Genomic DNA, 15,787 nt, shown 5'->3' with positions numbered 1-15,787 from the left:
ACTTTGTGAGACCAAAAAAATAAATAATCAATTTCCGCTAACTTATGCAAAAAAAAAAAAATTTCTATGAACTTGCCAGGCCCCTCATTGGATACCTTGGGGTGTCTTCTTTCCAAAGTGGGGTCACATGTGGGGTATTTATACTGCCCTGGCTTTTTAGGGGCCCTAAAGCGTGAGAAGAAGTCTGGGATCCAAATGTCTAAAAATGCCCTCCTAAAAGGAATTTGGGCCCCTTTGCGCATCTAGGCTGCAAAAAAGTGTCACACATCTGGTATCGCCGTACTCAGGAGAAGTTGGGCAATGTGTTTTGGGGTGTCATTTTACATATACCCATGCTGGGTGAGATAAACATCATTGATCAAATGCCAACTTTGTATAAAAAAATTGGAAAAGTTGTCTTTTGCCAGGATATTTCTCTCACCCAGCATGGGTATATGTAAAATGACACCCCAAAACACATTGCCCAACTTCTCCTGAGTACGGCGATACCAGATGTGTGACACTTTTTTGCAGCCAAGGTGGGCAAAGGGGCACATATTCCAAAGTGCACCTTTCGGATTTCGCAGGCCATTTTTTACACATTTTGATTGCAAAGTTCTTCTCACACATTTGGGCCCCTAAATTGCCAGGGCAGTATAACTACCCCACAAGTGACCCCATTTGGGAAAGAAGACACCCCAAGGTATTCCGTGAGGGGCATGGCGAGTTCCTAGAATTTTTTATTTTTTGTCGCAAGTTAGTGGAATATGAGACTTTGTAAGAAAAAATAAAAAAAATAAAATCATCATCATTTTCCGCTAACTTGTGACAAAAAATAAAAAGTTCTATGAACTCACTATGCCCATCAGCGAATACCTTAGGGTGTCTACTTTCCGAAATGGGGTCATTTGTGGGGGTTTTCTACTGTTTGGGCATTGTAGAACCTCAGGAATCATGACAGGTGCTCAGAAAGTCAGAGCTGTTTCAAAAAGCGGAAATTCACATTTTTGTACCATAGTTTGTAAATGCTATAACTTTTACCCAAACCATTTTTTTTTTGCCCAAACATTTTTTTTTTATCAAAGACATGTAGAACAATAAATTTGGCGAAAAATTTATATATGGATGTCGTTTTTTTTGCAAAATTTTACAGCTGAAAGTGAAAAATGTCATTTTTTTGCAAAAAAATCGTTACATTTTGATTAATAACAAAAAAAGTAAAAATGCCAGCAGCAATGAAATACCACCAAATGAAAGCTCTATTAGTGAGAAGAAAAGGAGGTAAAATTCATTTGTATGGTAAGTTGCATGACCGAGCGATAAACGGTGAAAGTAGTGTAGTGCCGAAGTGTAAAAAGTGCTCTGGTCATGAAGGGGGTTTCACCTAGCGGGGCTGAAGTGGTTAATATAACCAGAATACCCATTTAAATGGGCAGGTTCTAAATGGCAGCTGTCAACCACTAAAGCTCCATCCGGACCGAAACACAAGCGCCTGATAAATGTACAACACTTCGCTGGAAAGAGTTAAACATGACATACTTTATTTAGTTTGAATGTCTCCAAATGTTACTAGAGTTTTTATAAAGCAAGACAAACCCCGCCTGACAGTGCAGATGCCCGTATAATTAGATCACATTGTTTTTAATATGGAATTTTCATTTTAATCCTAGTAAACTGATTAAGAAAATAAGAGAATAAAGGCAAAGAAAACATGTAACTAATGAAGAATGATCCAACATAAATGTTGTTAATGGCATGGAACCGCGAGAGACCAGATACAAAACTAACATAGTATCAATAGCTTGGGAAGGTGTGGTGTGTACACGGTCATATTAACTTTCCTGGATAATGCCTAGGAATGTGGCTGCTCTAATGTGTACCAAAAGAAACCTCTCAGTAATTTCACAACAGATCAAAGAAGTGGCTGGGTGTGATACGTAACACAGATACATGTCTCCACACAATTCTCACATAGTAATGCCACTGTTTCATATAAAATCTGTCTCGTAAAATATCAAGAGGTATATAGAGTGTATGGGAGAATAATAGGAATTAGATATGGGATACTATTACATATTAAAGGGGTTTTCCTGGTCCAACAAACTCCTCTTCATTACATGTAACCTGCCTGTAGAAGAAAGTTTGTAATATACCAACCATCCTGAGGTTGCAGGGATTATCCAATCTGGAATCAAGTCACGTGATGCTCCTCTTCTGAATACTCTGCTTCCACCATCACGTCCTTTCCCAGGTTTCTGGCCTGGACTATATACAGGGTGTTCTTCCGCTGTGGATGGGGCCAGAACTAATCCTCTTCCTGGCGTGAGAGAAGATCAGGTGGATTCAGGAGTTACACATGTCTGTCCACAGTCCGTCCATTCCTGGCCCAGCCTGGGAACCTTGTAAAGGACGCGACATTGGTGGAAGGAAGACTCTTGGAAGTAGAATGTCAATGACCGGTTTTCCAGGAGGCCAACCCACGCAAGGAGGAAAATACCTTCCTTGCCAGACTCAACCCCTCACTGTGTCACAATATACAGTACAGACCAAAAGTTTGGACACACCTTCTCATTCAAAGAGTTTTCTTTATTTTCATGACTATGAAAATTGTAGATTCACACTGAAGGCATCAAAACTATGAATTAACACATGTGGAATTTATCCAACCAAATGTGAGTGTGCCATCACAATTCTGTATTCCTTTATATACATAACAAAAAAGTGTGAAACAACTGAAAATATGTCATATTCTAGGTTCTTCAAAGTAGCCACCTTTTGCTTTGATTACTGCTTTGTACACTCTTGGCATTCTCTTGATGAGCTTCAAGAGGTAGTCACCTGAAATGGTCTTCCAACAGTCTTGAAGGAGTTCCCAGAGATGCTTAGCACTTGTTTGCCCCTTTTGCCTTCACTCTGCGGTCCAGCTCACCCCAAACCATCTCGATTGGGTTCAGGTCCGGTGACTGTGGAGGCCAGGTCATCTGGCGCAGCACCCCATCACTCTCCTTCATGGTCAAATAGCCCTTACACAGCCTGGAGGTGTGTTTGGGGTCATTGTCCTGTTGAAAAATAAATGATGGTCCAACTAAACGTAAACCGGATGGAATAGCATGCCGCTGAAAGATGCTGTGGTAGCCATGCTGGTTCAGTGTGCCTTCAATTTTGAATAAATCCCCAACAGTGTCACCAGCAAAGCACCCCCAAACCATCACACCTCCTCCTCCATGCTTCACAGTGGGAACCAGGCATGTAGAGTCCATCCGTTCACCTTTTCTGCGTCGCACAAAGACACGGTGGTTGGAACCAAAGATCTCAAATTTGGACTCATCAGACCAAAGCACAGATTTCCACTGGTCTAATGTCCATTCCTTGTGTTCTTTAGCCCAAACAAGTCTCTTATGCTTGTTGCCTGTCCTTAGCAGTGGTTTCCTAGCAGATATTCTACCATAAAAGGCCTGATTCACACAGTCTCCTCTTAACAGTTGTTCTAGAGATGTGTCTGCTGCTAGAACTCTGTGTGGCATTGACCTGGTCTCTAATCTGAGCTGCTGTTAACCTGCGATTTCTGAGGCTGGGGACTCGGGTGACCTTATCCTCCGCAGCAGAGGTGACTCTTGGTCTTCCTTTCCTGGGGCGGTCTGCATGTGAGCCAGTTTCTTTGTAGCGCTTGATGGTTTTTGTGACTGCACTTGGGGACACTTTCAAAGTTTTCCCAATTTTTCGGACTGACTGACCTTCATTTCTTAAAGTAATGATGACCACTCATTTTTCTTTACTAAGCTGCTTTTTTCTTGCCATAAAACAAATTTTAACAGTCTATTCAGTAGGATTATCAGCTGTGTATCTACCTGACTTCTCCACAACGCAACTGATGGTCCCAACCCTATTTATAAGGCAAGAAATCCCACTTATTAAACCTGACAGGGCACACCTGTGAAGTGAAAACCATTTCAGGTGACTACCTCTTGAAGCTCATCAAGAGAATGCCAAGAGTGTGCAAAGCAGTAATCAAAGCAAAAGGTGGCTACTTTGAAGAACCTAGAATATGACATATTTTCAGTTGTTTCACACTTTTTTGTTATGTATATAATTCCACATGTGTTAATTCATAGTTTTGATGCCTTTGGTGTGAATCTACGATTTTCATAGTCATGAAAATAAAGAAAACTCTTTGAATGAGAAGGTGTGTCCAAACTTTTGGTCTGTACTATACATATATATATATATATATATATATATATATATATATTATATATATATATATAAAATCACAAATATCACAGCAGCACAGTCAGACGTTGTATATATATATATACTTTTTTTCTATTTGGCTATGTAAGATTTGGGAAGCATGAGCACGGGTTAGTGTTTAGTAGCATGGATAAGGGAAGATACGTATGTGTCCTGCAATGACCTCATGCATCTCAAATCTATTATTTCATCAGTCACTGTAACATGAGCCACAGGGGGGTGGACACATGCCAGACAATGCATCCGGAGCAGGGCATCCGCGTTTCCCTGCAACCGGCCTTCTCTGTGTTCTACCGAGAACTTAAAGTTCTTCAGAGAAAAAAAAACATCTTGTGACCTGGGCATTCCTGTCTTAGGCCTGGTTCATCCACTTGAGAGGGGAGTGGTCAGTCACGAGGCGGAACTTTCTCCCCAACAAATAGTAGCGGAGAGACTCGAGTGCCCGGTTGATAGCCAGACACTCTCTCCACTATACTGTACCTGGTTTCGGCTGGGGTGAGCTTGCGGCTTAGGAAGACAACAAGATGCTCCTCCCCGTTGACTTCCTGAGACAGTACAGCACCAAGGCCTACTTCGGAGACATCCGTTTGTACCACAAACTCCCTATTGTAGTCGGGCGTCACCAGAACCGGTGACCCACACAGGGCCGACTTCAAAGCGACAAAAGCCTCTTCCGCCCGATCATCCCAGCGAACCATCACTGATTTTCATCCCTTCAAAAGCCCTGTAAAGGGCGGGGCTAGAGTAGTAAAGTGGGGAACAAACTTCATGTAATAGCCCACCATTCCTAGTGGTGACAGGTCGGGGCCAATTCCGTATCGCCTCTATTTTGTTTACTTGGGGTTTGATGACTCCGCGCCCAATGACATACCCCAGGTACTTAGTCTCTTCTAACCCTATCGCACATTTTTGGGTTAGCAGTTAGGCCAGCTTTTCGAAGGGAGTCCACTACAGCCTGCACTTTGGGTAGATGACTTTACCAGTCGGTACCGGGGATGACAATAACGTCCAGGTAAGCCGAAGCGTACTAATAATGTGGATGAAGCACAATGTCCATTAGTGACTGGAAAGTGGCGGGGGCGCCATGCAGACCAAAGGGTAAGACCTTATATTGATACAGGCCCTCAGGTGTGAGGAAGGCAGTTTTCTCTTTGGTAGCCGTCGTTAAGGGCACCTGCCAGTACCCTTTCGTGAGGTCCAAAACAGAAAAATACAGGGCTTGTCCTAACCTCTCGACGAGCTCATCCACCTGGGGCATGGGATATGCATTGAATTTTGAAACCTCGTTAAGTTTTCGAAAGTCGTTGCAAAACCGCAATGTCCCGTTCGACTTGGGTATCAATACTACTGTACTGGCCCACTCACTTTTTGACTCCTCAATGACGTCTAGCTGCAACATTAGCTGCAGCTCCTTCGATATGGCTTGTCACTGAGCCTCGGGTACCCGGTATGGTTTTAATCAGACTTTTGCCTGAGGCTCAGTGACAATTATTTATGCTGGATTATGGAAGTGCATCCAGGGAGGTCCGAGAACACATCCGTGTTCCGACTAATGAACTCCCTGGTCTCCTGAGTCTGTTTAGAGGAGAGGCTGTCAGCAATTTTTACTGTGGGAGCCGCCTCTCTTGCATCAGACAGACAGGCCGGTACCTCTTCTTCTAGAAAACCCAGCCACGGGCTGTCTTCTGTACAGGTTTCCCTATCTTACCACGGGTTGAGTAAATTCACATGGTAAACCTGCTCCGGCTTTCTCTGCCCTGGCTGGTGTACCTTGTAGTTTACATCTCCAATTTTCTCGAATACCTCGTAGGGCCCTGCCACCTAGCCAGGAACTTACTGTTCACGGTCGGCACCAGAACCAAAACCCGATCACCCGGGTTAAAGATCCGGACCCGAACCTGCCGATTATAGACCTGACTCTGGGCTCGCTGAGCTGCCTCCTTTTTTTTCCTAACAAGAGGCAACACTGTCTCTATCCGATCTTGCATCTGGGTAGCGTACTAAATGACACTTTTATGTGGAGTGGGTTGTTTCCAACGCCTCTTTGGCCACGTCTAAGAGACCACGAGGGTGTCTGCTATATAGCAGTTCGAAGGGCGAGAACCCAGTAGATGAATGGGGTACCTCTCGCACTGCGAACATGAGATAGGGCAGAAGGAGGTCCCAGTCCTTCCCATCTTTAGACACTACCCGTTTAAACATATTTTTTAATGTTTGGTTAAACCGTTCTACCAGACCGTCCGTTTGCGGATGGTAAACGGATGTCCGTAGTTTTATGTGCAGCAACTTACAGCGTCCCCTCATTACCTTGGTCGGTCAGAACCTCTTTAGGTTGTCCCACTTGGGAGAAAACATCTCCATTAACTCCTTAGCTATGAGTTTGGCCGAGGAATGTCGCAGTGGCACCGCCTCCGAGTACCAAGTGGCGTAGTCTAGAATGACTAAGATGTGTTGATGCCCTCTGGCGGACTTCAGTACTGGGCTTATGAGCTCCATAGCTATTCGGTCAAACGGTACTTTGATAATCGGGAGAGGTACTAGGGGACTATGGAAGTGTGGCTGGGGGCTAGTTATCTGGCAGGTCGGGCAAGACTTACAAAACTCTTCCATTTCTTTAAATATGCTGGGCCAGTAAAACCGAAGTAGAATACGATCCTGAGTTTTCTGCAGCCCCAGGTGACCCCCGAGAACATGTTGGTGGGCTAGATATAACACAAGCTTGCGATAAGCCTTGGGGACCACCAACTGTTCAATAGGCTCACCCCATAGTTGATTTACCCGATACAACATATCATGATGAACCACAAAACGGGGAAACACTGACTCTGCCCCAGGCTGTTGTGGTTCACCATCTACTAATAACACATGGGTTGGGTTCCGACGTTGGGCGGTATTAAAATTATCCCTGGAGACATTCAGGTCTGCCAATTCAGCACCCGGCGGCAAGTCATTCACGTATCCCACCATCACACTCAGCAGGGTTGTCTCCCCCTCTTCCACCGAAGTGGCAGTCACCTCTACCACTGGCCCTTCTGTCTCAGGTTCCTAGGGTTTTGGTCTCCCCCCTGAGCCGGGCCACTCTGCTAGGGTTACCCCTGTCTCATGGGTATCAGTCACTCTCATAGTGGGCCATAGTGCCGGGAAGTCTCTACCTATTATAAGTTCGTAGTGTAAATTTGGGGCAACTGCCACTTCAAAAGTCCATCTGCCAGCCCCTGTGGTAGAGACACCAGGGCGGCGAGATAGTCTTTTAATTCTCCATGGATGCACATGACCCTGACTTTCCAGCCAGTATACTCCGCTGACTGTACCAGGGGAGCCCTTACTAGGGACACCAGACTCCCTGAGTCCAGCAGAGCCTCCGCTAGAGTGTCTCCTACCTCCACCTGGCCCAGCTGCCTCCTATTTAAGGACAGACAGGTGCTGCCAAAACCCGGATCGGCACTTAAACTCCGGTCCGGTATTTGACCTCACCTGGCTGGAAACCAGCCCAGCCGCACATGCTGGGAGGAAAATACCTGCCTTGCCAGACTCAACCCCTCACTGTCACAATCTATATATATATATACAGTGGATATAAAAAGTCTACACACCCCTGATAAAATGTCAGGTTTCTGTGATGTAAAAAAATTACAAAGATGAATCATTTCAGAACTTTTACCACCTTTAATGTGACCTATAAACTGTACCACTCAATTGAAAAACAAACTGAAATATTTTAGGTAGAGGGAAGAAAAAATATAGAAATAAAATAATATGGTTCCAAAAGTGTGCACACCCTTAAACGAATACTTTGTTAAAGCACCTTTTGATTTTATTACAGCACTCAGTCTTTTTGGGCATGAGTCTATCAACATGGCACATTTTGCCTTGGCAAGACTTGCCCACTCTTCTTTGCAAAAACACTTCAAATCTGTCAGATTGCATCTCCTGTGCACAGCCCTCTTCAGATCACTCCACAGATTTTCAATCGGATTCAGGTCTGGGCTTTGGCTGGGCCATTCCAAAACTTTAATCTTCTTCTGGTGAAGCAATTCCTTTGTTGATTTGGATGTATGCTTCAGGTCGTTGTCATGCTGAAAGATGAAGTTCCTCTTCATGTTCAGCTTTTTAGCAGAAGCCTGAAGATTTTGTGCTAATATTGACTGGTATTTGGAACTGTTCATAATTCCCTCTAGCTAGTTCCAGCTGAAGAAAAACAGCCCCAAAGCATGATGCTGGCACCACCATGCTTCACTGTGGGTATGGTGTTCTTTTGATGATGTGCAGTGTTGTTTTTGGGCCAAACATATCTTTTGGAGACTTCAGATGTGTTTTTGCAAAATGTAGCCTGGCCTGGATTTTTTTTTTGTAAGAAAAGGCTTTCGTCTTGCCACTCTACCCCATAGCCCAGACATATGAATAATACGGGAGATTGTTGTCACATGTACCACACAGCCAGTACTTGCCAGATTTTCCTGCAGCTCCCTTAATGTTGCTGTAGGCCTCTTGGTAACCTCCCAGACCAGTTTTCTTCTTGTCTTTTCATCAATTTTGGAGGGACGTCCAGTTCTTAGTAATGTTACTGTTGTGCCATATTTTCTCCACTTGATGATGACTGTCTTCACTGTGTTCCATGGTATATCTAATGCCTTGGAAATTCTTTTGTACCCTTCTCCTGACTGATACCTTTTAACAATGAGATCCCTCTGATGCTTTGGAAGCTGTCTGTGGACCATGGCTTTTGCTGTGGGATGCGACTAAGAAAGATAAGAAACTAAGAAAATTTCAGGAAAGACCAACTAGAGCAGCTGAACTTTATTTGGGGTTAATCAGAGGCACTTTAAATGATGGCAGGTGTATGCTGACTCCTATTTAACAGGATTTTGAATGTGATTGCTTAATTCTGAACACAGCTACATCCCCAGTTATAAGAGGGCGTGCACACGTATGCAACCACATTATTTTAGTTTTTTTCTTTTCTTCCCTCCACCTAAAAGATTTTAGTTTGTTTTTCAATTGAGTTGTACAGTTTATAGATCACATTAAAGGCGGAAAAAGTTCTGAAATGGATTTATCTTTACAAATTTTTTTACATCACAGAAACCTGACATTTTAACAGGGGTGTGTAGACTTTTTATATCCACTGTATATGTGTGTGTATATATATATATATATATATATATATATATATACTTTTTTTTCTATTTGGCTATGTAAGATTTGGGAGGCATGAGCACGGTTTAGTGTTTAGTAGCATGGATGAGGGAAGATATGTATGTGTCCTGCAATGACCTCATGCATCTCAAATCTATTATTTCATCAGTCACTGTAACATGAGCCACAGACATCCGCTAAGGACAAACACAACTGCCATTTCCAATTGTTTGTCATCTCTTCAGTGAACGGCTGCCAGGAGCAGAAGAATCACCTTTGTTTTATACAAAGTGATAAGTCAGGCCTCTAGTCCTTCCTGTTACCTTCCCTGAGGTCCTGGTAATCGAATGGCTTATGTCTACTTGTATAACATGCCCCAGGCCCTCTCCTCTACACCAGGCCATCTCACTACATTGAATGATCAACTTCACTTTATATACAGCACATGGAGATAAAGAAACAACATAGACATCCTGATTTCTGATGTATACGGGTGGTAATATAATCAGGTCTGTTGTAAGAGTCAGTCAGAATTATGAGGTCCATACCAGGTTGTCTACTTCAGGTTTTTAGTATGTTTGAGTTGGGAGCCCAGATGGGTCCTAGGATCAGTTTTTTGGGCCAGGGTTCGCTGAATACTCTATATAATCGTGCAAAATTTTGACCATAAGGATTTTATATTCCCACCTGGGTCCCACCTAACACAAGGTTCCTTGCTGCTTAGTCAGGGATGGCTGATCCCTAACTTCTCTACACAATATATGTGGATCCATCCGCTTTAAAAATATTCAAGGGATGCTAGTCCAGTACATACAAATGTAACACGCAGCCAACAACAAGCCACCAATGAGCCACCAGAACATAATACTATATGGAGATGTATATGCACATAGCACAAACCTACAACCACTTATAGCTGAGTGTAACGAGCGCTGACTCTTTACTGAAGATATTTAGAAGAAACTTCATTAATGGTAATTAGGGTATGGCCTTCACAACAGACTATATAGCAGTCTCTCTCAATAATGCCTGGAACTGGATACAGAGATTCTTGCTAACTGTCTGTATGTCATTAGCAGTCTCTTTTGTAAGGACTGGAGCTGAACTCAGAAATGTTCCCAACCATCTCTGCATTGCTTCATGCACGCCGTCTTCACCTCCTGTCAGTATCATGCAGTACATCAGGTGCCCAGTTTAGGCTGTGTGGCTCTTCTGAGTTGCTTAGCTGTGCCATTGCTGTCTCTTTCTCAGATACAAGTCAGATCTGGGATCTATGGTGTGGTCCTGCTGGCACACTGCACCAAAACCACAAGGCCGCCTCTTCTCTTTCAAGGCATGGTTTCATTCTCAGGCTGCTCCAGTGAGTACTTTTTGGCCAGCATCCTTCACTTTACTACACTCTTCTTCAATGATGCAACGATCTACCAATTGCACTGCCTTGCTCTTACAGTCCATCAGATAACTCTTTCCCCAGAAATTGCACTCCATTTACTTCGCCCTTTTCTGTAGGTTACATTGCAAAATAGTGGCACCCATGCCACCCAGAAGTCACTCAAATGCAAAGTACACCACCTGCACATACTTGTATGCCAAAGCTCGAAGAGGGAAGGCAGCTGAAACATCCAGAAAATTCAGTTCATGAGAGTACAATCCAGTATATTTAACGTTTTGGCCAGATACAGCCTTCTTTAAGCATTTTGTTTATTGCATCCTTATTGCATCCTTGCATGGTCCCACCAGAGGACCAGCCCGACCTCTCTCTGGGCAGAACATGTGAACATACATTTTTAAAGACATCATGGACGTTGTTATCATTGCACATACAGGACACATCATCAATAAGATCTAATACGTTTTTGTCACTCAAATAAACCCCTGGGTCCTTTATTGTGTCCACTAGAGGTTCCTCTGGTGGGCCAGTAGTCTGGGGAGTATATAAAAATGTCAACACAGTTCATTCATATGCACTGGACAGAACTGGTAGTAGTTTTATCACTATGGGGGAAGGGATGACCAACTATTTTTAGATATGTCCAAACTATGAGCATAAAAATACAGCCAGCTCCGATGGGTAACTGCATATGTATCCGTCTACTGAAGATCTTCCGATTGTCCAGGAAAGTGACATCCAGAAGCCACATGTATCTCAGCTTTTCACTTGTGTGTTTATGCTCTTCTAAGCTTTCTTAAGCCGCCATCAGGATGACAATTCCTCTTAAGTACAAATCATTTTTGGAAGCAGACAGTCTTGACACTGTCTAGGACTATAATAGCTCAGAACAAAACCCTGCTGCACTCTATTATGCTCCTTTAACGCTTAGATGACATTTTGTCTGAAGATCACAGAGGCCCAGCTATTTTTAGAGCCCTGAGCACCTGCATAGCTGATATATGTGCCGTACAGGAGACATCTGGTGAGAAACAAGGCCCTCTTTATTCACAGGTAGGGCTGACTCAATGTAACCGCAAACACTAAAACATCATTGTATAGCCATGGATGAGGGTGGAACGGTCATATCTGACCCTCCTGGGATGTAAGTGGACACCAGAGAATACATCGTGTGAAGCCTTGTATTGGACAGCAGCCTTTATTCCACTCCGATAACTGTCCATACTATTGTTACTTGGGCATTAAAGGGGTTTTCTGGGAGTTCAATATCAATAACCAATAGGTCATCATTATCTGATTGTTGGGAATCTGATTCCCGCCCCCGCCCCCCACTGATCAGTGGTTTGAAGAGGCCACAAAGCTCCGGTGAGTTCTGCCTAATCCTCTCAGCTCACCAAGCCTAGCGCCGTACATTGTATAGTGGCTGCTCTTGGTATTGCAGCTCCGGCCCATTCACTTGAAATATTCACTGCAAAATAGGCCATGAGAGCTGAATTCACTGGCTTAGAGCTCATGCACACGACCATTGCTCTTTCGCGGTGTAAAACAGGGATACCAGCCATGTGAGTTCCACATTTTGAGGAACGGAACGACCAGCCCATAATAGAACAGTCCTATACTTGTCCGTAATGCGGACATTAATAGGACATGTTCTATTTTTTTGCAGAACGGACATACGGACATGAAACGCACACAGAGTCATTTTTGTTTTTTGCGGCCCCATTGAAGTAAATGGTTCCGAATACGGGCTGCAAAAAAACAGAATGGACATGGACTAAAATACGTTCATGTGCATGAGCCCTTAGTAAGAGGCCACAGCACTCACCAGCGTGGCACGGCCTCTTTAAACAACTGGTCGTGTGGGTGCCAGGAGTCAGACCCCCACTGAATAAATATGGATGCCCTATCCTGGGGATAGGGCATCGGTATTGAACTCCTGGGAAAACGCCTTTAAATATGTCAATCACTCAGAACTTTTTGAGATAGTTTAAAATCCAGAAGATCAGGCTGGTGTTATGTCTCTCCCCCATGCTGTACACTACATCTCTGTTCAATCAGGGAGATTGCTTTAAATTTTATGAATCCATCCTTGTAATTGACATGCATCAAAAAGTGTAAAGCTTGACCCCTGAAAGCCCACACACCAATTTTTTTTTTTGCACCACAGAAACAAGGCACTACAGCAGCGGTGCACAACCTGCGGCCCGGGGGCCACATGCGGCCCTTGATACCATTCTCAATAGCAGCTGCATGGAGAATAATAGGAGAGATAATATCTCCACCTATGGAGGTGTTATAAGGTCAGAGCCATGTTCAGTATTTTGCTGTATTATTTGAGGGGTATTCCGGTAGTTTTTGTTTTTCGCTCCCTACCTCCCCAGAGCCATAAGTTTTTTATTTTTCCATTCACATAGTCATATGAGGGCTTGTTTTTTGAGGGACAAGTACTTTCTAATGCCACGATGTAATATTGCATAGTATGTAGTGGGAAGAACATTCCAAGTGGGGTGAAATTGGAAAAAAACGCAGTTTTACGGATTTTTTTTTTACAGAGTTTACTAGACGGTAAAACCGACTTGAGCTCTTCATTCTCCAGGTCATTATGAATCCAGCGATATCGCATATGTATAGTTTTTCTTGCATTTTAATACTGAAAAAATAAAAAATTAAAAGCTTTTGAATTATTTTTTTTTCTTTTCATCGCCATATTCTGACCCCCATAACTTTTTTATAGTTATGTCTACGGAGATGTTTTTGTGGGACAATTTGTAGTTTTTTTTTTAAATACCATTTTGATGAAAAAACTTTGAATCGGCAATTTTTATTATTTTTTCCATTAAGCTATTCACCGTATGGGATAACTTTTTGATATTTTAATGATACAGGCATTTTCACACGCAGCGATGTCCATGATGTTATTTTTTTTTATTGCTTATTTTTGGGGAAAGGGGGTGATTTTAATTATATTTTTCAAAAGTTTTCTAAAATTTTTGTCAGGTCCCCAAGTGGACCACAACTTGCAGTCATCAGATTGCAACTTGTACAGAATAATGGAATTTGCTCCATTATTCTGTACAGAAATCCCTATATCCCAGTCCGGTGCTGCCACCTGCTGGCCTGAACTGGGATATACTAATAATGAGCCTGTAAGCCTATTGCAGGCTCCGGCTTATTTTTAGAATCGGGTGCTTTTTCCGATCTCCGCAAGGGGGAAGCGCGCCTGACCCGGAAGTGCGCACTTCTGGGTTTTAGCCCTCTCAGATGCCGTGGTCACATTTGACCACGGCATCTTAGGGGTTTAAATGTCCGTGGTCGGCATTACCACTGATCGTGGATGCCGGACAGCTATGGCCCTCGCTCCCTCTGGAGCAGGCCCCATCTTTAAAGACCCGACATCTGCTATACATGTACGGCAGATGTCAGGAAGGGGTTAAATTGTTTATCACATGATTAATGTAAAAAATAAAAATCATTCATAATCTAGTACAGGGGGACAACTCCCAGCATACATACTAGCTCTGTTCTTCTAAGAACTCTCATAGAAATGAATGGAGCATGCTGGGAATTGTAGTTTCATAGCTTTTGGAGTACCGAAGGTTGCTGACCCCTGATCTAGTACATGACCTATTTCTAAAAAAGCTAGAACCAGCCCTGTACCTCACACGGATCCAGAGATCTCCCCATTCATTGCTCCAACTGTTCTGCTAGATTTATTTCAAGCTGGCAGCTCAGGGTACTTTCACACTTGCGGCAGAGGAATCCGGCAATCAGTTCCATCGCCGGAACTGCCTGCCGGATCCGTCAAAACGTATGCCCACTCAGGCTTTTGTAAGACTGATCAGGATCCTGATCCGTATGACAAATGCATTGAAATGCCGGATCCTGTCTGTCTGGTGTCATCCGGAAAAACGAATCCGGCATTTATTTTTTTCACATTTTTTTCAGCCTGGAAGGACGGATCCGGCATTGCGGTATTTTGAATGCCAGATCCGGCACTAATAGATTCCTATGGAAAAAAAATGCCAGATACCGCATTCCGGCAAGTGTTCCGGATTTTTGGCCGGAGATAAAACCGTAGCATGCTGCGGTATTATCTCCGTCCTGAACAGTCAAAAAGACTGAACTGAGAATGGACCCTAAGGGTCTATTCACACGTCTGCAATTTCATTCCGCATTTTGCGGAATGGAATTGCGGACCTATTCATTCCTATGGATAGCACGATGTGCTGCTTGGACACGGAATTGCGGACACACACTTCCGGGTCTGCAATTCCGTTCCCGAAAAAAATAGAACATGTCCTATTCTTGTCCGCAATAGCATATTCTATAGTGCCGGCATGTGCGGTCCGCAAAATGCGGAACGCACATTGCCGCTGTCCGTGTTTTGCGGATCCGCAGCTCCATGGATCCACAAAATGCGTTGTGGACGTGTGAATGGAGCCTTAGTGTACATTCGCACGACCGTTTTTTATCCTTTCCGTTTTGCGGTCTGCAAATAACGGAACCGTATGTCCGCAATTTGCGGAAGAATGGCTTCAGTATATCATCCGTTTTTTGCGGTCCGCAAAAAAAGGACGGGAAAAAAAAAAAGATTTAAAAATGATAATATATTCATAGTTGTCAAGGAAACAAATGTAGAAAAGTCACTTGCTCAGTTATTCGGTGGCCGTTTTTATGTGCTTTGCTAGTCGGATAGAGCTTAGTGGGTATCTTGTGCCTTGCTGGTATTTGATTCTTACTGTTTTCTGTGCGACAATCATGGCAAATTACTTTGAACGATAACTGCTTCTACGCTGGCTCCTTTCTCGGCGCTTTGGAAGGGGTCGTGTCCTTTCTCAGAGGATGTGTCCTGTCTGCTGCAGCTGGTGGCAGTTGAAGAATGGCACTGAGCATGTGCGTCCACCTCAGTGATCCGGACAGAGAAATTAGAAAAAGAGCAAACAGCAGGTGGCGCTATACAGATAGATTTCATTGAATAACTCAGTGGCTGTTATACATTTTTACTTAAATGCAATTACAAAAGAATTCAGA

The sequence above is a fragment of the Bufo gargarizans genome, chromosome 4 (assembly GCF_014858855.1).
Source record: "Bufo gargarizans isolate SCDJY-AF-19 chromosome 4, ASM1485885v1, whole genome shotgun sequence".
Classification (NCBI taxonomy): Eukaryota; Metazoa; Chordata; class Amphibia; order Anura; family Bufonidae; genus Bufo; species Bufo gargarizans.
This window is presented reverse-complemented; position numbering follows the sequence as displayed.